The sequence below is a fragment of the Artemia franciscana genome, chromosome 19 (genome assembly GCF_032884065.1).
Source record: "Artemia franciscana chromosome 19, ASM3288406v1, whole genome shotgun sequence".
NCBI classification, from domain to species: Eukaryota; Metazoa; Arthropoda; class Branchiopoda; order Anostraca; family Artemiidae; genus Artemia; species Artemia franciscana.
The window spans coordinates 33262618-33285102 of NC_088881.1; the positions used below are offsets into that span (position 1 = coordinate 33262618).

The 22485-nt window shown below is 35.3% G+C and overlaps 1 protein-coding gene across 1 annotated transcript in view; it reads right to left on the reverse strand.

Annotated features, from left to right (window-relative positions):
- The window catches only part of LOC136039588 (uncharacterized), a 221891-nt gene extending 199618 nt beyond the window's left edge, over nt 1–22273 (reverse strand). The window contains exons 1-2 of the mRNA XM_065723445.1: nt 22155–22273; nt 18094–18163 (exon numbers count right to left, since the gene is read on the reverse strand). The gene's annotated coding sequence lies outside the window, so the exon portion shown is untranslated. The remainder of the gene's footprint in view (nt 1–18093; nt 18164–22154) is intronic.
- Nucleotides 22274–22485: the final 212 nt, after the last annotated feature.

A 22485-nucleotide genomic window follows, 5' to 3' on the forward strand; every position in this document is an offset into this window, starting at 1 on the left:
TGTAACTTACGAAAGGGTGACCAGATCTTAATGAAATTTGATATTTAGAAGGAATTCATGTCTCAGAGCTATTATTTCAAATCCCGACCAGATCTTTTGACATTGGGGAGAGTTGGAGGGGGAAATCTTGGAAAAACACTTGGAGTGGAAGAATCGGGATGAAGCTTGGTGGATAGAATAAACATATGTCCTTGATACGTGATTGACAGAATCGTACTGGATTCGCTCTCTTTGTGGGAGTTGGGGGGAGGGGTTCAGTGATTTCGCGAGTTTGGTGCTTCTGGACGTGCTAGGACGATGAAAATTGGTAGGCGTGTCAGGGAGCTGCACAATTTGACTTGATAAAGTCGTTTTCCCAGATTCGACCATCTGGGGGGCTAAAGGGAGAGGAAAAATTGGAAAAAATTAGGTATTTATAACTTACGAGTGGGTGATCGGATGTTAATGAATTTTGATGTTTAGAAGGACATCGTGACTCAGAGCTCTTAATTTAAATCCTGACTGGCATTAAGCCTCTTATTTTCCTTTTTAAATCAATCTATTGATTCATAGAATTTTGTTAGAGCTCATAGCGTATGACCCCTTGGCTCTTAGCTCTTCTCGCCTCGTCACAAGTGCCATATGATTTCTTAGCTCTTGGTTTTATTGGGAAACATACGGGCATTTTTTCGCGAGGGAGTTTTCTGATGGGGGAGGGGGGGTCAGGAGGATCTTCCATGAGAAGCACAATTCTGAACGGTGGGGGGGGGGGAAACCTACACATAAATTCTCTTTTCCACTTTAGTTAGCACTTCTAAAAAAAAACTAAAAAAATTACAGAAATCAAATAAAATATTCAAATTTGGAAAACCATATTTTCCACGAGGGGTTATTTTTCAGGGAAGGATATTTCCCTGGGAGAGGTGGGATAAATATCTAGACCGGTGCACAGTGACAGGGCCAAAGGGAAATCCCATTAACAGCCATTAAAAAGAAGAAATAATTCTGGCTTTAAAAGTTTTTGAGGTCCGATTTTCTTTATTGTTGTGACAACACAACGGAGCTTTCTTATAGTAACAGTGAAAGAGTTACCCTTTCACCGTTACTCAGAAAGGGTCATCCTATTTTAGTTTTGTGTTTTGTTTCAAGTTTTTTCTTTTTATATTTTTATCAGTTTTATTCTGTACTGAGGACGGTCAAGCGGTGGGCTTGACCGAATCCATAATTTTTCAAATTTTTCACTGGCTATTTATTCTCCTCATTTTCTTCTTTTCTTCACGATTTAATGTTTTATCATGATTAGCCGGTGTGGTCTCAGAAATTATTTACGAAATAGTTTTTGACCTGTATCTTTAAGAAAATATTATCGAGTTGGAGACAGATTCCAGGGGGCTCGAACCGGGTACCATCCCCTCCCTGGACACAGCCTGCTGCTACCTACTAGCCCATTATAAGTACTTTAATTTATTTCAAATACAAAGGTTCATTGGAAAATCCCTTTCCCCATTACAAAATTTACTGGTGGTGTCCTTGAATGTTTTCCTAACCCATAACTGGCTACTCTTATTTTGACAATAGACTTGAGTCTTTTACGCCAAGACCTAATTCTTTCACACCAGGAATGTACTCCCTTCCCCTTCCACGGGTGAATAAGACAACTGTATAGCATATAAACATAGTTTTTGTTGTATAATGTATGCAGTAACTAAATAAATTTGGTAAAAGAATAATTTATTTTTTCTTGTCCTTTCAAAAAGTATCATCATCCTTGTTTACACTATATGCTGTTCATGTGGCCTATTCATCTATGCAAACACTTGTATTAAAAAAAGAAGTGGATGTTAAGGCTATTTGAAAAAAAAGAAGATAAGGTACATCCTTTTGGTTATCATTATACAGAAAACTATCAACAATGTTTAAACCCAACAGTCAATTAAATTTCTCAATAAAAGTCTCAATATACAAGTCTTCCCAATCAGTTTTTCCCCGTTCAAGAGCGCTTAACTATAGATGCCAGGGAGCTTCGGGAGTAGGATCGGAGGCAAGGGCCAGAACAACGGTATTTAGATGGAATGATTGCAAGAAAAAACAACATATAAAAACATTTAAAGAGGGGATAAATGCTGAATTTTAGGATATTTACATACTGTTAGATTTAAAAGACGAACCTTAGCCCCCCTCCCTAAAAACTTAAATGTTGGTCGATTTACATAAAAAGGCTCTATATTTTAGACAAGTGTGAAGAATTTTCAAATGCCAGGCAGCATTGCCAAGTCTAGCTTTAATATGTTTTGTAGGTTTTGTTACTCATTTTTCATTAATAATTCAATGCTATAGACTGCCACTTTCGCAGGCTGCCATTTCTCTCTTTAGCGTTGAAAACTGTGTTGGCATAGTACTTTCAAAATTCATCCCTAAGCGATAATGTCAGCTGCCAAATGATGACATATTGGTTTAGAACCGACTTACTGCTACTAGTTAGGGGCGACAATTGACAAAAATTTCGGGGGTATGGGTTAAGGACTAAAATGAAGATACAAGTGATTAGCGCTCTAGACTTGAAATCCTTTGTTCGTGAGGACGGGGGTTCGATTCCTGGTATCGCTGGTTTGAAGCGGGGATCAGTGGCGTGACTCAGGTAAGAGTCGACCCAACTCTAAATGGGTACCTGGAGAAATCTGGGGTAAAGCACGGGAAGTGTCGAATGATTTGCCCTCAACCACGCATTGTGCTCCGGGTCAAAGGCAGAAAATCAGAAGATCGGTTCCTGCGCTACACACACCATTCATCAGCATGCGGAAAAGTTTCAAAAAGTACGACAGGAGATATTTTATTTTTAATCTAGGGGAGGAACATTTTTGTTTTTTTTCAATTAACAACCATTTTGCAATCTAATTTATTGAATTTCGCTTATGCAACATTTTTACATTCATAAAATCTTTGTTACAAACCCTAAACTTACTTCAATAGCTTAAATGATAAATTGATGACAAATGATGGTTTATATTACTTAAATGAATGTTCCATAATTTTTCCTATAAACTAGTATTCCCTTGTGCTAGTGAAAAGCCCCTGAAAATGAAAACTAGACTTTGGAATCGATTTGATTATCATATGTGTGGTCAATGAAGCTATTAAAATATATTCAAATTCTAAATTGAAACTAAAAGGAAGGGGGGAAGGGAGAACCAAAAAGTATTTTTAAGAATCAAGTGGGCTTTTTTTTGTTTTTCAATAGTACTATCAATTTGGTTTTCTTTTCCAATGAAAATACCAGAAGCTGAGTATTTTTAATGAATATTCAAAAACAGAGAATTTTCAATCTAGGAGAGCAATAGAACCCCCCCCCCCACCACCACCAGTTTGTGCGGCTGTGAGTAACAATATCTTCGTTCATCCTAGCTAATATTAATTTTGAAAGTCCAAGTTTTCTTTTTCAAATGGAAGCAAGGAGTGATGTTGAAGCCTTTTGACAGCCATCTTGCCCGTAATGCAATATAATCTTGTTCAACATCCCTCTGAACCATCCCCTGAAGCTTCACTTTAATACCTAATCCTTTTGGAGACCCAGCATAAAACATGCCTCCTTTTCCAGATAAACCACAATGCTTAACAATACATGCTTAACATCAAATAACATCAAATTAATATCAAATAAACTACATGCTTAACAAAGGCCAACTTGCATGAGCTACAGTCCTTTCTTCGGGGGCTGGAGGGGAGATTTGTCTACCCAGAGTTGCAGTCATTTGACCTCTGGGCTATTTTAAGAAAAGTTGGTGTCTCAAAATTTCAATCAGATGTCTATGGGAGGGAAAGGGTGTAAGAGGGGGCTGGTTACTCTTCTAACACTTTTTGCCTCGAATAAGGACCCTAGAACTCTCAGTTTCCAATCCAAAGAACCCCTTCCGAAGTATATAAGACCAGCCCTTACATGTGAAGTAGCTCTGGGAAAACAATAATAACAATAACTCTTTTAAGCCGTATTGCTCTTTCCTATAGGAATCGCTAGAGCTTTGGCTTTGATATTTTTTCTTCCCTGCAGCCTTTGACCTCGACTGGTATTGTTGTTTTCTTTTCTCTTGTTGGTGATGGTTTGACGAACCCCATTAGGTATCGTCTTCAGCAAAGCGTAAGAGACGACAGACTTTTGGAGGGTTTACAGGAAGGAGCCCCGCTCTTACTTGTTTAAGCTCCCTTACAAGCATTAAAATTATTTTGTTGTTGTCGTTGAATCTACGACAAATTGAAAACACACGGTCTGAAATTCACATTCTAGCCTTCAGTGTATCTAAAGAGGCTCCAAAGTTTGAGCAGATTTTCCCAAGTCAAGTGAATATGACAGCGAAAAATGAAAAATGAGCCGTATAATTCCATATAAGGAAATGAGCCATATAATGAGTCATTAAAATGAGCGTTATAGTTAGACTAAGCAAAACTGATCTGTTTCTGTAGATGTTTGGATTATGTAGTTTGTGGCTTCTCTTTTATTTGTGGCTCCTTTATTTATTGTACTTCATGTTCATTTAGGTTTCATTTTAGTCAAAGTTTCAATAAGTCAATTAAGTTTGACTTATCGCATGACTTTAAATCTGCTCAGTTTAGGGTCAGTATCACTATTTAATTTTCACTGACGCGTTTTTTTTAATTATTTTTTTTATTCAAAAAATCTACCCTCTTTTCCAAATAAAAAAGAGGCAAAGTTAAAGTAAGCATCAGTGATCTGTTTCTGTAGATATTTAGATTATGCAGTTTTTGGCTCCTCTTTTATTTGTGGCTCCTTTATCTATTGTACTTCATGTTTCATATAGGTTTCATTTATTCCTTCATAGCAATATCATTAAGTCTGACATGGTTTTTTAATTTGAATCTCTACTTTTCAATGGTTTCATTCAATCATTCATAGCAACATCTGTTGGTTTTAAGTTTGGTTTATTGCGTGACTTTAATTCTGTTCAGTATAGGGTGAACATCACTATTTAATTTTCACTAAATCTGTTTTTTGGATTTTTTTTTATTGAAAAAAGATGCCCTCTTTTCCAAATAAAAACACTTTATATGTTTAACAATGCTCAACTTGATTGAGTTATAGCCCTTTTCTCGGGGCAGCAGAAGGGAGGGGGGTTTGTCAACCCTGGAGTTATAGTAACTTGACTTTTTAAGTTTGACTTATTGTATTAATTCAAAATAGTAATTTTTTGGAGGCAAAACTGAAACCAGTATCTTTCTCATTTTTGTAACTCATTTTTGACCTTGAAATTAGTATCGAGCAAACGCTAATACATGGTCAAGAAATACAGGAGTTGCAAGAAGAAAAAACAAGTAGTAAATACAATTCACCGGAACTAATATTACTATTTTATGCATATATTGACTATAAATCACTAACGTATAGAAGAAGACGCACCTTACACCAGCTGAAGAAAATGTAAGGGCATTGCTCTTATGAATGATGTCGCAAATTTTTCGCATCATAAATGATGAATTTGCAATTATTGATGCATAGTTTTTTGTACACTAATAAGTTTTTGTAATCGTAAAAAATTTTTAAAGCTTATGGCCCATGAAGTTACGGTTACTAGTAAATGCTCTCCTGAGCAGTATTACCAGATGTCTGGCATGGGATATTTTAGCCAAAAAGAGTGATTTTCACCAAAAACATAATTTTTAGCGAAAGCACATTGAAGGTACAATTTTACAAAAAAAAAACTTAGGCAGCGCAATAGCACTGCCTAAGTAAAGAACGATGTCGGAACAATGTATTATTATTATTGTTTTTGGTTTGTTTTACGCTAGGGCACTTTGCATCGAAAGAGTTGTAATAAAAACTTCAAAAAAGACCCATTCAGTTGGAAATTACAATGGCTAGTGCCTTTTTCAATAGTCGAAAGTGATTGAAGGGCAACTACGCCCACCATTTCCCCAAACCCATCCAATCAAAACTTTGAGATACCCATTTTGTTCCACGTAGTTTAAAGGTCCAGAAATTGTGTCTTTGAGGATGACACCCCCCACAGCCCTCAGGCCAAGGGCTGTAAGCTATGCCATGGGGGCATATAAGGTTCATACGGAAAGGGTGATCGTATAAACTTCGGAGAGGGCTAATTAGATTGGTAATCAGAGTTTCTAGTGCCGTAATTAAGATTCAGATTTATTTTCAGATTTACCCACACCTCGTATTTTCCTGAAATGTACCTGGTAGATATTTTGAGATAGTCATTTTTTTCAGAATAGTCCAACGATCATAAAAAAAGGCTTTTGGGATTGAAACAAACCCCCAGAGCCTGGGAGCAGGGGTTGTAAGCTATGCCCCAGGGGCATTTAAGGTTTTTATGGAAGGAATTGTTGCATAAACTTTAGAGGAGGATCATTTGGTTGAAAGATTGGAAGTTTTAATTCCCTTGTAAGAGTCAACAGTGATGGAAGGCAAATAACCCCCCTCCAACAACTCCTTTTTTCACTAAACGCATCTTTTGAAATTGTGAGATGGCCATTTTGTTCAAAATAATCTAAAGAACATATAACAATGTCTTCACGGTTGACAGAACCTCCCAGAGCCCCGGGGCAAGGGTTGTAAGTTATGGCCCGGGGACATATAACATTTTCATGGAACGGATTTTCATGGAACGGATAAACTTCAGATATTTGATTTGAAGTTGGAAGTTATAATGCCCTTATTCAGAGTCAAAAGTGATTTGAGAGCAACCGAATCCCCCTCCACACCCATCATTTCCCCAAACATATTTAATCAATTTTTTGAAATAGCAAATTTATTCAGCTTGGTTGAAGGGCCTGGAAACTATGTCTTTGAGGACGACATCCCCCAGAGCCCTCAGGGCAAGGATTGTAAGCTATACCCTGGGGGCATATAAGATTTTTTTTTAGAAAGGGTTGTCGTATGTACTTCGGAGGGGGCTCATCAGATTGGTAGTCAGAAGTTCTAGCGGATTTTTCAAGAGTCGAAGTGGTCAGAGGGTAGCAACCCCCCCATCTCGTCTTTTCCTGAAATAAATCCAATAGAATATTTGACTTAGCCATTTCACTGAGATAGCCAGATAGCCATAACCAGGGCAGAATTTGCGCTTTACTGAAAAAATACAAATGAATGGGCATTGCCAGTTTAACATACATATGCTCATATTTATTCCTTAAAACTTTAATTAGTTTTTGGTTTATAAAAGTTAAAAAGTGAAAACATTAAAAAAATATTTCAGTAAAGTGTAAATTATGTTCCGGCTTTTAGAGAGCATAGGGGTTTTGAGTCCTACTCATGTTAATTTCTGATCGTTTTGAGTTTGCTTCGTTTATTCACTGTAATTTCTGTACGTTTTGGGTTTCATTTATTTATTGATGCTGACTTTTGGTAGTTTTATGCTTGATAGATTATTCGATTCTATTTTTACTCATCTTTCGTTTAATAGAGTCCTTAACTTTTTTTGAAAAACTCGTTTTGTGGAAAAAGTTTCTTTTTTATTAATGTTTGGAAAATATCTTTGTAATACTAAAAAAGTACCGAATCACCACTCATAAACAAGATAAATCGTTTTCAAAATATGCGTTTTCAAAATATATCGTTTTCAAAATTATTAATTAAGGGCCTTGGCATTGTACATCTGTATTTGCAAAATTTCCATTGAATATATATGCATATGGCCTCATACATATGACCACATTTAGCCTCATATGCATCGTATAATTAGCGTCAAAGCAACAGTAAGTGTTCATTACTACCATCCAAGGGCGTATCCAGGATTTTTTTTTTCGAGGGGAGCGGAGGTATTTCTTCTGAGGGGGTATTTTTTCTGGAGGGTTTACTAAAACTCAAAAGAACGCCTAAAATATTTGCTTTTATGCATTTTCGCTACATTTTTACGAGTTAGGCAAAATTTCCAGGGGGAGGTTTCAAACCCCGTTACCCCCCCTCTAAATACGGCCTCGCCAACATAGTTCGATCGATCGATAGGCCTTAATTGACCGTAAGTTAAATCCTGAATATATTGAAAAATCCTTTTAAAAAATCTTTAGAAAATCGGCGTCTTAGAAAAGATTCTGTCAGCACCGTAAATATACCATCTTATCACCCTTAAACCAAATAAATCCCATTAATATCATGCAACATCCCTCAATTAGTCATTCGAGCCTTAAAATTTTATATACATGTCGGTATGTTTACCATTATTGCCGATAAGCGGTTGAAGTTGAAAACCTTTCATCTGCAAAAAAAATTCAGTCATTTGACCCTAAATTAAATCTTCAGCCACTTGAGCCCTTGGCAAAGATTCTGGCAGAATGATCTTTGGGTTGAAAAATTGTCGTTGTTTAAAGAGGGCATTGTAGGTAAACCGACATTTTCCAAGAGGTTGTTTATTCGTTTAGAGGTTGTTTATTTTTCATATTTTCTCTCTTTTTTCAGTGCTGTTTTCCTTTCCTTAGCGCAACCAATGTTTTCTCTGTGTTTATTTTTTGTTTATTGTATATTTATTGCATGTGTTTATTGTATGTTGCTTATGCGTTTTCTTTGTGTTAACTGTATTATCTTAGTGTTACTACAAGCATTGAATGTTTACCGTGTTTGGTGAAAGAAAAAGAAGAAAAATATCCATATTAGAACACCTGAACAAGATGAATTCTTTTAGTCCTCAAGTCCCCTTAGTTTTCTAGTCCTTTTTAACTAAAATGGAAGAGACGGAAGAAAATTTTCAGGTCGAAGTTCCACAAAATTCTAATTTATTAACCAAATTATATTCAATTTATTAAGTAATAATTAATTTTTTATTTTATAGTATAAATTATTTGATTATTACTAACTCTTTTAATTTAAAGATTTTACTAACATTCAAACTGTTTTTATCTTAAATTTATTTTTATTGTATTAGTTAATTAATACTTTACTAATTATTTTCATTTATTAAGTGCGCCCTCTACTGTATCTTAATAAAATAAAATTTCCAAATTACAAGATGATTATAACTGTTAGTACATTTATTCCAAATTTTGCGTCCCTAAAATTTCTGCACCCAGAGAAAGTGTCCTCTATATCCATCTCCTATAACTGCCACTTGAAGAGACCCTTTCTTAAGGAATCAAACAGTTCGTTGTAATGAACTGTAGTAAGGAACGTCGGGTCAATAGTAAATGAAACTTTCAAAATGAGATTTTGATAATAATAGATACATCAAAAGAATCGGATTTTTATACTGATTTAAAGTATATAAGTTTTATCAAATTTAGTCTTACTTATCAAAAGTTACGAGCCTGAGAAAATTTGCCTTTTTTTGGAAAATAGGGCGAAACACCCCCTAAAAGTTATAGAATCTTAATAAAATCACACCATCGCATTCAGCGTATCAGAGAACCCTAAAGTAGAATTCTCAAGCTTTTATCTACAAAAATGTGGAATTTCGTATTTTTTGCCAGAAGACTTATCACAGGTGCGTGTTTTTTTTGTCAGGGGTAATCGTATCGGCCCAGTGGTCCTAGTATTGCGAGAGGGCTCATTTTAACGAGAATTAAAAGTTCTAATGTCCTTTTTAAGTAGCCAAAAATATTGGAGGGCACCTAGACTCCCTCCCACGCTCATTTTTCACCTCAAACGCTAAAGTTTTTCACTGTTTTAAAAAGTATACTTGAGAGAAAGAGTCAAACTTTAGCGCAAAGAGCGGGGCCTTGAGGAGGGAATAGCCCCTTTCATATACGGAGTAATTTCTGTTCGTTTTAAGTTTTAATGTCACTCCTTACTTTCAGTTGAAAAAGCTTGTTTTTTTATTTAATATGTAAAAAGGCAACGACTGAGCCGAAGTCTTGGCTGCAATATTTTCATTTTTCTCCTTTTTTCACTGGCTGTGAATTATGTTGTTTTTCTTCATTGTCTTACGCTTTTCCATTTTGATGTATATATTTGTTACTGTAATGTCCGAATCTGTTTAATGTACACATTCACCAGTGAATGTCCGAAATTCCTTTTTCTCTGCTTGGATTCAATTACCTTTGCGAATCAGCTTTTTCAATCTTATGCAAGCTTTGATGGTAAAATTTAAAGTTGGGTTAGATTAAATTAGGCTATAAATCTCATAAATGCGGTAAAATCGTAGTCTAAGCTGTCACCACCAAACCTCTCATAAAACTGAAAAAGTTAACTGTCAGCACTGAATAATTTCAAGCAGAAAAAAAGATATTTTGGACATTCACTGGTGACATGTGGACATTCATCAAATTCAGAAATTCAAGGTAACATAGTTACATTCAACATCGTATTACTTTAGTGTGGTCATTTTCCCCTTATGCTTGTTTCTAAGTATCAAATTTCTGGAATACTTAGACACAAGTAGGCACTTCAAAGCAATAATAGTATAATACGTTCGGGCACGCCCATAGGGGTGTAGCAAAGGAGCTACTTGTCCCTTAAGACGTTATTACTCACACCTAAGTCTTATGCAATACTATAGCTCACCTGTAACGGTATAGTACACCTATGTACTGGGGAATGTTTACTTTTGCTTGCTACATAATAGAGAGTGTTTTTTTGGTAGTTAGGTAATAACTTATGTTTACTTTTGGTTGTTAAGTAATAGGACTTATTAGAATCCACTAGTCAAGCAGGGAGTCCCCGGCTGTAACCAAGGGGGGCTCACGTGTGGGTGTTGCATAACACTCCAAGAGATTTCATTTCTTTCATGACTTTTTTCAGGTAACCTTTGTAATCTAAAAATTTTTTGTCTGCATTAGGATTCGAAAGGGATTCCCCCTCAATGGAATGGAGTGTCTTGACAGGTGGACCACAAATGCCTTTCTAATATTTAGATTCGGCGAATAATTTCTAAATGAAGACATATTGTACGCAAGGAAAATCCCCTGTTCCCGCATACTAGAATGATGAATTGGATTGCGTGTCCCTTTATGGTTGCAATAATTGACATGCAGGGTGGTAAAATCGATTAGTAGAAATTGCCACCATCTGATGAACACCTGTTTATTAAGTAATGTTGTGAAGGGTGGTATCAGATAATATTGGGCCTTATTCATAACATATTTTTTACTAATATAGTCTGTTGCTCTATTGGAACTTGAATTTTTAAGAAAAAAATAAAAGCGAGAGTCTCAATACGGCTAGAATATGATACACCTTCATATCTGATAAAAATTCTATCCTTTCCTCTTCACTACACAAAATTTAACACTTAAATGAGAGGCAATCTTGAACGGGTATACCAATGTACATAGATTACGAGATGCTTAAATTGTATTAGTGAAATATATTGAAGATTCGTCCTGGAACAAGAAATCTAAAGAATGAGAGCTTATGTACCTACACATTTTATTAATAAAACCAAATATACAAGCATAATTAAAACACAGAAAAAAGGACTTAAAACCCCACAAATGGAAAAAATAAAATGTCAAAAAAGCTTATTAAGGATAAAGTATAAGCAAAAGGAACCATGAAAAAAGAAAGGTGGGAACCCTAGCAACCAATTTAAAAGGAGGGGTGGCTATTAAAGATAAGCTTAATAAATATTAAGAGTTATTTCTGAGAGGTGTTAATGAAAATGCATCCTTTCTATTGCTGTATTAGACGAGCATGCAAGAAAAAACAGACATATTTTTGCATTCAGTTATTTCTGAGAAGTTTAAAGAAAATGTCATGTTTTTTCTGAGCCAAGAATATACATATTTCACGCCAGCGTGATAATAATTGGCTAGCCCGCTATAGCAAGCAATTCCAGAGGTGGAGGCTAGTTATTAGAGGTAAATTTTTATTTACGATTTAGTTCACGTTTTACAAAGCTTCTATAAGCAAAAATGAAGAATTTTGTATTTCTTCCTAGAAGAAAGATCTCAGATGTTTGTTTATGCTGCGGGATAGTCTTTTTGGCTAAAATAAATGTCCACGTTAACCGTTATTTTGCAGAACTACATGCACCTTTTTAAACGAATGCACTACCGTATTGCATTGCTGTATCTGAAACAAAAGGCTCAATATGCGTATATTTTTTCAGTAATTCTAAATGAATTGACTATCGCAGAATTTTCAAACAATATTTTTTTGGACTTTATTTCGCTTGGATTGTTGTTTTGCACCACAAAATGACTGAAAACGTTAGTTTGTCCTGGAGCAGTCTTTTTGGTTAAAATTAATGTCTATGTTAACCTTTAGTTTGTGGGACTACCTGCACCTTTAGAAACGATTGCTCTACCGTACGGCACTATTACCTCTGAAACTCGATGATCAATATGCCTAGAGTTTTTGATAATTCTAAATGAATTGATTATCTCAGATTTTTCACACCGTAGCATTTTAGCATTCTTTTGGATAGAATTGTTATTTTACACTACAAAATGGTTGAAAACACCGCTTTGCTGTGGAAAGTCTTTTTGGCAAAAATACAGGTCTATCTTAACCTTTATTTTGTAGGATACCAGTACCTTTAAAAAAGAATGCGCCACAGTAAGGTATTATTGTCTCTGAAACTTGAGGCTCTAAATCCTTTGGTTTGGGTTTTCGCAACCCAACCCTTCATGATACACAAGTTCAATTCACGCCACCGTTCCACACTATGGTTGCCCCTCTGGCACCCTCTAGCATCCCCTGAACATTCTTAAAACATTTTTGAGATATTTTCTTGTTAAAAATCTTTCAGACCTTTCAAATCTTTTCTCGTCAAACCCTCCGTGATAAACCATGTTAATTCACACCACCGTGTCGCACTATTGCTGTCCCCCAGGCACTATCTGGCATCCATTCATCACTCTTAAGATATTTTCAAGATATTTTCTTGTTAAAAATTATACTTTAAATCCAATTGTTCGTGTTTTTGCAAACCACCCTCAACGTGATAAACCATATCAATTAAGTAAAAAGTTTGAACAAATGAATCTAACGACTTTTCCCCAAGAATGAATAGCTTTAACTCTGTTGATTACAAAGTTTGAACAGATGAATTAAATTTGACACGTTTTATTCCTTGAATTTGGCATGATGAGTTAAATTTGACGGAATTTATTCAGAGAATTTTCCCAAGAATGAACATCTTTAACTCCGTTGATTGCAAAGTTTGAACAGATAAATTAAATTTGACACGGTTTATTCATTGAATTTCCCTAAGGACTAAAAGGTTTATTTCTGTATAGAATGAAGTCTGAAGTGATTATTTGAACTTGACATAGTTTATTCCGTGAATTTCCCCAAGACTGGATAGCTTTAGCTCTGTTGACCACAAAGTTTGGATAGATGAACTGAATTTGACACGGTTTATTCGTTGAATTTTCTTAAAACGGTTTAACTCTGTGGAATATAAAGTTTGAAATGAGGAATTAAACTTGACGTGGTCTAGTCAGTGATTTTTCCGGAAAATAAACATTTTTAGCTCTGTTGATTACAAAATTTGAACAGATGAATGAAATACTGCCTGTGAGCCAGGTATTTTCTTACATCTCTCAGTTTTAAACAAGCATTCTAAACGTTGGAGCGTACAACAAAAAAATAACGTAAACATAACAAAGTAATGCAATGAGATATTTTTTATTGAAATAATGATATATACAATGTAACATGTTATTAATATCATCATATAAAAAATTTAAAGTTCTCAATTAGTTCCGTAAAATTGTTCATCATGTTGTATCTTGGCATGGCGTTTTTCTAATTTTGGTGTCACATGCGACTTTTAAAACGGTTTCAGCTGCAGATGCAATATGAGTTTCGTCATTGGTATTATTGAATTCTTTGTCTGTATCTCTTGATAAACTGTCGATGTTAGCAGTAACGTTTGCTGGCGCTTTGTTTTTCATCGATTCGTTTTTATATTCCTTGGTGATATAACTTTGGTAGAAGAGTATGCCTGTCTTTTTTTACCCTCTGTTGAATATTAATACCCGAAAGATGGCGAAATGTCTTATCAACAGCTAAAGTGTTACCCGCACATTGAGAAAGAGGCTTCCCCTTCTTATCAACTATTAGTTTCAGGCTTGCATTTTCATTTAGTGGTATCATCTCTGGTTATCTCCCTCTTGCATAACCAACTCCTTAAGAGTTGAATTCTTTCGATACTCCAAAGAAATCCAATCAATCACTGTCATGACAATGCAAACATACATTCCCAATAGCTTTACCAGTACTGCTTGCTCCAAAGTTCTAATATTTGTCCTTGTCAGTATTCATTGTTATGACAACTCTTCATTTGCCTACACTTTCTTGAAACATCTAATTTTCACTTTTTTACAAATAATACGCATGTGTTTATGCTTCCAGTATACAAATAATATTGATCGAAAACATACAATAAACTAAAAAAAAGGGAAACTCTTTTACCAATGTCATAATGCATATCCTGTCTATGTGTCAAAATTGCAAACTATGTAAAAATAATGTGGTAATAGAAAGTGAAATTGAAAGCAAAATAAAAAGAGCATTGGCATATAATATCACCAAGGAATATAAAGACGAATCGAAGAAAAACAAATCGCCAACAAAGGTTACTACTACCATCGACAGTTTATAACGAGATATAGACGATGAATCCAATAATACCAATGACAGAACTCACATTGAACCAGTAGCTTCAACCATGTTAAAAGCCGTGCAAAACACCGAAATGGTACTAGTGCCAAGTCAAGAAAAAACATGTAAAATTGGTGAACAATTTTATGGAATGAATTCAAGTCCTTAGGAAAGCTATAAGTCCTTTGGAAAATTCAATGAATGAATCGTGTCTGATTTAATTCATTTGCACAAACCGGAGCCGGACTTGGAGCTGGGATCGGAACGGGCATAGCGGGACCTGAAATCGAATGAACTGGGATGGAAACCAGCTCTAACCAGTTGAACAAGAGGTTGAACCGTTGTAAGGGGAAGGGGGCAGGAGCGGGATGAAGCAGAATTGAATATCACTTTATCAAATAAATATCTTGAAAATGTCTTAGGGATGATAAGGGTGGACATAGTGTGCCAGAGGGCTAGTCAGGGGGGGCCATAGTTTGCCAAAAGACCAGTCAGAGTGTGTCACGATGACGTGAATTGACAATGCGTCATCACATTGAGGGCGGCTTGCAAAAACACGAACCATTGGATTTGAAGCATGCTTTTTAACAAGAGATAACTGGAGAAGGTCTTAGGAGCTAAGAGGGGGCCAGAGAGGCAGCAACAGTGTGGCATAGTGGACATGGCGTATCACGGAGGGTCGGGTTAAGAGGACACTAACTCATGGATTCAAAGCACAATTTTTATCAAGAAAATATTTGGAGAAGGTCTTAGGAATGATAGGGGAGTTGCCAGAGGGTGCCAGAAGGCCATTCATGTTGTGGCACAGTGGCATGAATTTCCATGATGCATCAAGGATGGTTGACTTGCAAAAAAACGAACCAAAGGATTTAGAGCCTCGAGTTTCAGAGGCAGTAATGCCGTACGGTGGCACATTCGCTGTGAAAGGTGCAGATAGTCCTAGAAAATTTCGGGCTAATGATTTATTTTAGCCCCAAAAACGTGGGACTATTTTAGTCCCACGGCCAAGCAGTGTTTTCAGCTATTTTGTGGTGTAAAACAACAATTCCACCTAAAAGAAGGCTAAAATGCTATTGTATGAAAATACTGAGATAGTTAATTGATTTAGAATTAACGAAAAACAATACGCATATTGAGCCTCGACTTTCAGAGGCAGTAATGCCGTATGGTAGTGTATTTGTTTCTATAGATGCCGGTAGTCTTACTAAATAAAGATTTACATAGATACTTATTTTAGACAAAAAGACTATCGTACAGCTAAGTAGTGTTTTCATCCAATTTGTAGTGCAAGACAACAATTCTAGCGAAAAGAAGCACAAAATGCTATTCTGTGAAAATTCTGAGATAGTCAATTGATATGAATTATCGAAAAACTATACGCATATTGATCCTCGAGTTTCTAAAGCAGTAGTGCCGTAGGGTAGCGCATTCTTTTCTAAAGGTGCAGATAGTCCTTAAAAATAACGGTTGAAAAGCTATACGCATATTGAGCTTCGAGTTTCAGAAGCAGAAATGTCGTATGGTAGCGCATTCGTTTCTAAAGGTACAGATAGTCCTTCAAAATAACAGTTGACATTGACATTTATTTTAGCCAAAAAGACTATCCCAAAGTGAAGCGATGTTTTCAGCTATTTTGTGGTGCAAAACAAAAATTCTAGCCAAAAGAAGTTCAAAAAGCCATTGTTTGAAAATTCTGAGATTGTGAATTGATATAGAATTATTGAAAAACTATAAAAATATTGAGTCTTGAGTTTCAGAGACAGTAATGCTCTAAGGTAGCGCATCCGTTTCTAAATATGCAAATAGTCCTAGAAAATAACGGTTAACATAGATATTTATTTAAGCCAAAAAGAGTGTCCCACAAACGAGTGTTTTCACTAAGACATCTCAGAAATAAATCTTAGTATTGTTTAGACATATCTCTAATAAAACCACCCCTTCTGGAATTGGTTGTTAGGTTCCCATCTTGCTTTAATTCATGGTTCTTTTTGCTTATATTTTATCCCTTATAAGCTTTTTCCACGCTTTAAATTTTCCTTTTGTTGAGTTTTAATTAATTTTTTCTGTGTTTTAAAAGTGTTTGTAAATTTATTTCTTATTAATAAAATTTGTATGAACAAAAGCCCTCATTTTTTAGATTTCATGTTCCAGGACGAATTCTTAATATATTTCACTAATCTAATTTAAGCATCTTGCAGTCTACGTACATTGGTATGCCCGTTCAGGATTGCCTCTAATGTAAGTGTTAAATGCTGTGTAGTGAAAAGGGACGGAAAGACTTTTGTCATATATGAAGGTGTACCTTATTCTAGCCATAAAGATACTCTCGCTTTTATTTAATCTTTGGTAGTATATTCAAGTTACAATAGATTAAAAGACTGTATTAGTAAAAATGGGCTATGAGAAACCCCCATATATTTTCTGATAGTACCCTCTAAAGCGTTATTTAATAAGAAGGTGATCATCAAATGTAAGCAGTTTCCACTAATTGATTTTCCACCCTGCATGTCAATTATTTCAGCCATATGGGAACATGCAATCCATTTAATCATTTTAGTATGTGGGAACGGGGGATTCTCCTTGCGTGCAAAAGTTTATCATATAGAAATTATTTGCCGAATCAAAATATTCGAAAGGCTTTCGTAGTCCACCTGTCTAGAGCTCTGTTACATTAGGGGAACCCCCTTTTAAACCCTAGTGCAGATAAAAATCTTTAGATTATAACCTTAATAACATTTAGATATAAATTTTTAAATTGCTACCTGATAAAAGAAGCGTCATGAAATAAAATGAAATCTTTTAAAGTATTATTTAACACCCACGTATGGGTCCCCCTCAGTTACAACCGAGGATTACCCGTTTGACTACCATTCTCTAACAAGTTCTATTACGTAACAACCAAAGGTTAACAATATCTATTACATAACAACTAACGAAAAAACACTCTCTATTATGTAACAAACAAAAGTAACCAGTCCAGATTACTTAGGTGTACTATACCGTTACGGGTGCGCTATAGCATTGCAATAGACCCAGATGTGCGCAATGACGTCTTGAAGGACTAGTAGATCCTTTTTTACACTTCATATGGGCGTGCCCAGATGTATTATGCTGTCACTACTCTTCAATAGAGCTTTCTTTTGAAGCCCAAATTATTGTGAGAAGTATGAACGCTAGACTGTGTGCAAAACCAGAATAAAATATTAAACACAGATTCAGTGAAAATGAAAAAAAAATTGGATAAAATGGTGGAGCAATCAAAGCCCTGATTTCATTCCATTATAGCTGCATACAAAAGAAACTGTAAGATTAAGCCTCCCCCAACCTCAGATTGTCCTTCTCGGACAACCGTCTAGGGCCAGACGGAAAGAAGTTTGTTCCCGAGTGGGGTGGGAGGATGTGATGAGGAAAAATTTAATAGAAATAGGAACTTGTTAGGAGGGTATCAAGAGGGAGGCTTTGAATAGATTTTGATGGATGAGGAGCGTGTGCAGCTATGTCGGCCTCAGGTGGCCTGATGCAGCAGTGAGTCGTTAGAAATAGAAGTAGTAAGCTAAAAATGGCCATTTATTGTTTTATGGACAAGGTTAGTTGTGTTATTAAGAGACGTTACTCACCTTTTTGCTTTGGGGTAAACATCAAGATAATCTTCATAGAATTGCCATAGTTTCTTTGAGAAAACTGGCCCTATAAGAAACCAGAACAAGATTATTTGTTATTTGCGCCTTTAAAAATTCTGCACCTTTAATTATTTTTATCTTTAAAAATTATGTTTTATCTTACTTTTTATTTGGAGTATTTTTCACGTTTTTATAAAACTATTTTTTATTAAAAGTAGTTTATTAAAAGATTATTTTCATTAATATTTTCTTAGAACATAAATCCAAAAAGGGTACCAATAGGCTGTAAGACTTAGTTTAATGTTATTCGAAAACTCCGCGAATAACTAAAATTATGAACTAGAAGATATCGTAGATGATCACCAAACACAAACACAAAGGGGTCTTGGTCCCTATTCAAAATTAGATGACAATCACGACTTTTCTCTAAACTTCAATGAATTTAATATAAGATTTTAATTTTAGTAGTTTAAAAAAAATACACCCTTCTTTCCAAAAAATAAATTTCTTCCTATGTAGGCTACCTGATATAAATTGGGTTTTGACCCTGTCTCTACCCCTGACCTAACTTCGCCATTGAGCCCCTAAGAGTTGTTGTACACCTTACACTCATGATTCTAATTCCCCCACGATGCACTTGCAGAAGACTTTTTTTTTTATTAGACTGTATGTCTAATCCTAGCTCCAAAAGTTCTGGTGCATACGAAGGTGCCCGATGCTCAACCCCATAAATACTATCTATTGTATATGCTATGTGGCTTTATGTCCATGTAGCCTACGCCCTGGAGCCGTTTCACCCTAAGCCCTGGAGCAGGCCCGGATAAAGGGTAATTGGAGCGATCGGGCACAATCGTGCCCCACATTTAAAAGGGTCTCGTGTTACCATCAAAATGAATAAAACAAATTTCGAAATTTAAAGCAAATTACTTTTGACGAACAATGGAAAAACTGTGAATTGAGTTTTATTAATGTGTTTTTTTTCACATTTCTATATATATATATATATATATATATATATATATATATATATATATATATATATATATATATATATATATATATATATATATATATATATATATATATATATATATATATATATATATATATATACTGAATCTTATTTACATATTTACTAAGTAGTGAATGCCTGCAAAAAATCCAATCGGGCCCACACCTATTCGATCCAGGGCTACCCTGGAGCCTTTCACATTAGCCAAAGTTACGAACTAACGTTACTTTGCGTAATCTTACGTAGCAAATTTTGTCTTAATTTAGACAGTGCCAATTAGTTCTACATAACAGTCGAATTCTACATAAATAAAATACGTTATGTTAGGGAAAAGTCGTCATAGTAGCAGCATAAAAAAATTTTCAGATGAGCTATTAATACACCTTGAAAATAGGTTATTACGGCCACAAATTAAGGCCGTATCAAGGGGGATAGGGGGTTTGAATCCCCCCCTTCCGAAATATTTGTCCGAATCGTAAAAACGGAACAAAAATGAATATAAACACATGTTGATGCGTCTTTAAAAGTCTTACAAAAAAAACAATTCCTTGATGTATTCTTGAAAATCGGCTATGGCGAGGCAGTATCCAGAAAGGAAGTGAGGTTAAGGGGTTTGACCCCAATCCCCTCGAAATGTTTGTCCGACTCGTAAAAACGTAAAAAATTAATATAAACAAATTTTGATACTTTTTTAAAGTTTTTGTAATCCCCCCCGAAAAATACTGGATACATTCTGATGTTTTTTCACTTTTCCCTAGAAAGCCTTTCATACTTGAATGGGGCCAGAATCGTCGTCTCCCAACATATTTCTTTTTATCAATTTACTAATGATGGATGTGGTGGTTTTAGGCGATGAGTGCAATTGTTTTATTCATTTTTACCTTAGTCTAGTGACAAAGGACTTGCTTTAGTGTGAAAAGTTGTATTTAATCCCTTATTAATCACAATTAATCACTATTAATTATTAATCACAATTTAATCACTCAATTTAATCGCTAATTTAATCAATTATTAATCACAATTTAATCACTTAGCATAGAAATGTGGGTGTAAAGAGTGAAAGCCGCTTAATCCTACAGCTGTAATTTCGGGTGTAGACCAAGGTATTCACTGCGTAACCCCTTAAATGGCAAGTAGAAATTGCATGCCTAATTGACACCGTTAATGACAACGGATGAGTACTTTTCAAATTTTGCAATAGAGTCATTAAGGCCTATATAAAGTGTGACAGTTACAGGGTAGAAATTTGCCGAAAGACAGCTATTGTAATTTAAGACTATAGGTTTCTACCCAAAATCTAATTCATGGCAGTTTAATTTCTGGAGAGATTTTATCAGTATCGGCAACAGTAATTCAAAGCTATAGCTATTAAGGCCAAACCTTTTAGAAAAGTGAAAACTAAAAAGTAGCTTAGGTCATAATTGGGCACAATTTGGCCACAAAGCTCAGTTTCAATTTGTTTCAGGCCTTAAATTTAAGGAAAAGATACTTTTCAAATCAAAAGTTTCGTAATCATTTCTGAAAGCAAGAGAGTGAGAGTAATAAATTTTGAAAACTTGGTAAATAGTTCCTGAGGTTAAGAATGACAAAGCGAAATATCATGACGAAAAAGAAATCAAGGTTAAAGACAAGGGAACATCCAGGGTTTTGTTTGGGGGCGGAGGGGTGGGTTAAAAAAATAAAAATGCCAAAAAATTGTTTATATATAGGACCAATTTTATGCGAGGGGACGGTGTAGTTAAAACTAACCCCTCCGCCACCCTGGATACGGCCTTCAATGGTATCCAATGAAACAAGAGAATAGCAAACGATGTAAATAGTTTCATCAAAATCTCCACTCAACCGTCGACAGGGCAGAATTAAAAATAAAAAATAAAGATACAGATGAAAATTACTAAAGTCGTGCTCCCACCGCTGCTTGGAAACACCCTCTTTTATCGGTGTTATTTTACGTTTCTTTGTTTCTGTTGTCTGTTTTTTTTATCTGTAATTTAATTTTCTTCTTAATTCAGCACTGAGTATGGTTGAACTGAGGTCTCGACTGGAATATTTGCGTTGTATTCCTTTTGTTTGGTACTTGTTAATTATTCAGATCCCACTCAAGAATTTCGCTTTGCAAGATTTGACAAAACCGGTTTTGCCCTCTGCAGTCGGTTATGATTTGCTTATTTTGAGTGAAAAAAAAAAAACTACGATGTAGGTATATTCTAATTAAATATTTAATATACACAGTTGGTTAGGGTTTAGGCACTTCATGTAACGCGTTCTGAGCGGCCTATTTTCCAAAATGTTCTCCTCTAGTTCCATAATTTTGTTAATAAAGTGTTATATTTTTATCTTGTTTTGGTATATTTCATTAAGAATAATCTAATTTCACTTCTTGGGTGTGTTCTAAATAGTTAACAAGTACCCATTTTTTTACTGGCTGCCGTCTTTTAACAGATGGGGAAGAAGAATTTAAAAGAAAAGTCAATTATATGATAAGCAAGAGTGTCAATTGAGAGGGGGCCGATTGACCCCCCCTCCCGTATTTTGAGAAAAAATACTGTTTTCAGTATTTTCATAGAAAAAATGGCAATGAAAACTACAAAATTGCCTCCTTTAATTTTGAAAAATAAGTCTGAATGCCCCCCACCTTTTTTTCTGAATACTCACCCCCCGTTGAAAAGTAAAAGACATATGAGGAGGCATCCTGAACTTCGTACTTACAGGGCGAGGCAGGCCGTGAAGCTTTACTTACTACGGACCTGTCTACTCTGTATCTTCTTACAGTATCCTAAATTAAAACGAAATCAAGGTAACCTAAATAAAGGTAGAGTTGTAACCCTTCCGGTTTGTCGATACAAGAAAAAAAAATCCAAGGGGTTGCCAACTCGCTGCCACCTGACATAAAGCTCAGACCACCAATTGTTCTGTCATGTGACATATTTTTACTATGTAGTAGTTTTGCAACCCACATGCCGTGCTGGCACAGCAAGTTATGTGCCCTCCCTGATGTGCAAAATTTTGAGACTAGGTAATCCTCGTAAAATTCAATCCGACTTACCTATCTTTGAGATCAGCGGTTCCCATGACTGTAAAACGTCTTCAATCTGGAAAAAAGGTTCTTAAATATAAACGGATATGACATTATCTTTGAAAAACCAGGCAATTATTGTTGTTATCAGTGTGCCATATATTTGCTAATAGGCTATCGACAAGTGCTATCCTGTAAATCATGAAAACTTATGACATACTTTAAAGAGGTTAAAAAAAAGTGTGCTTAAATCAAATAACAAAAATCAGAAAGTTGAATAAAATATCTTTAATCACATAAGGTACAAACAACGCTTAGATCGTGAAAATTATTAAATAATTTAAAATGTAACTTGCAGTTT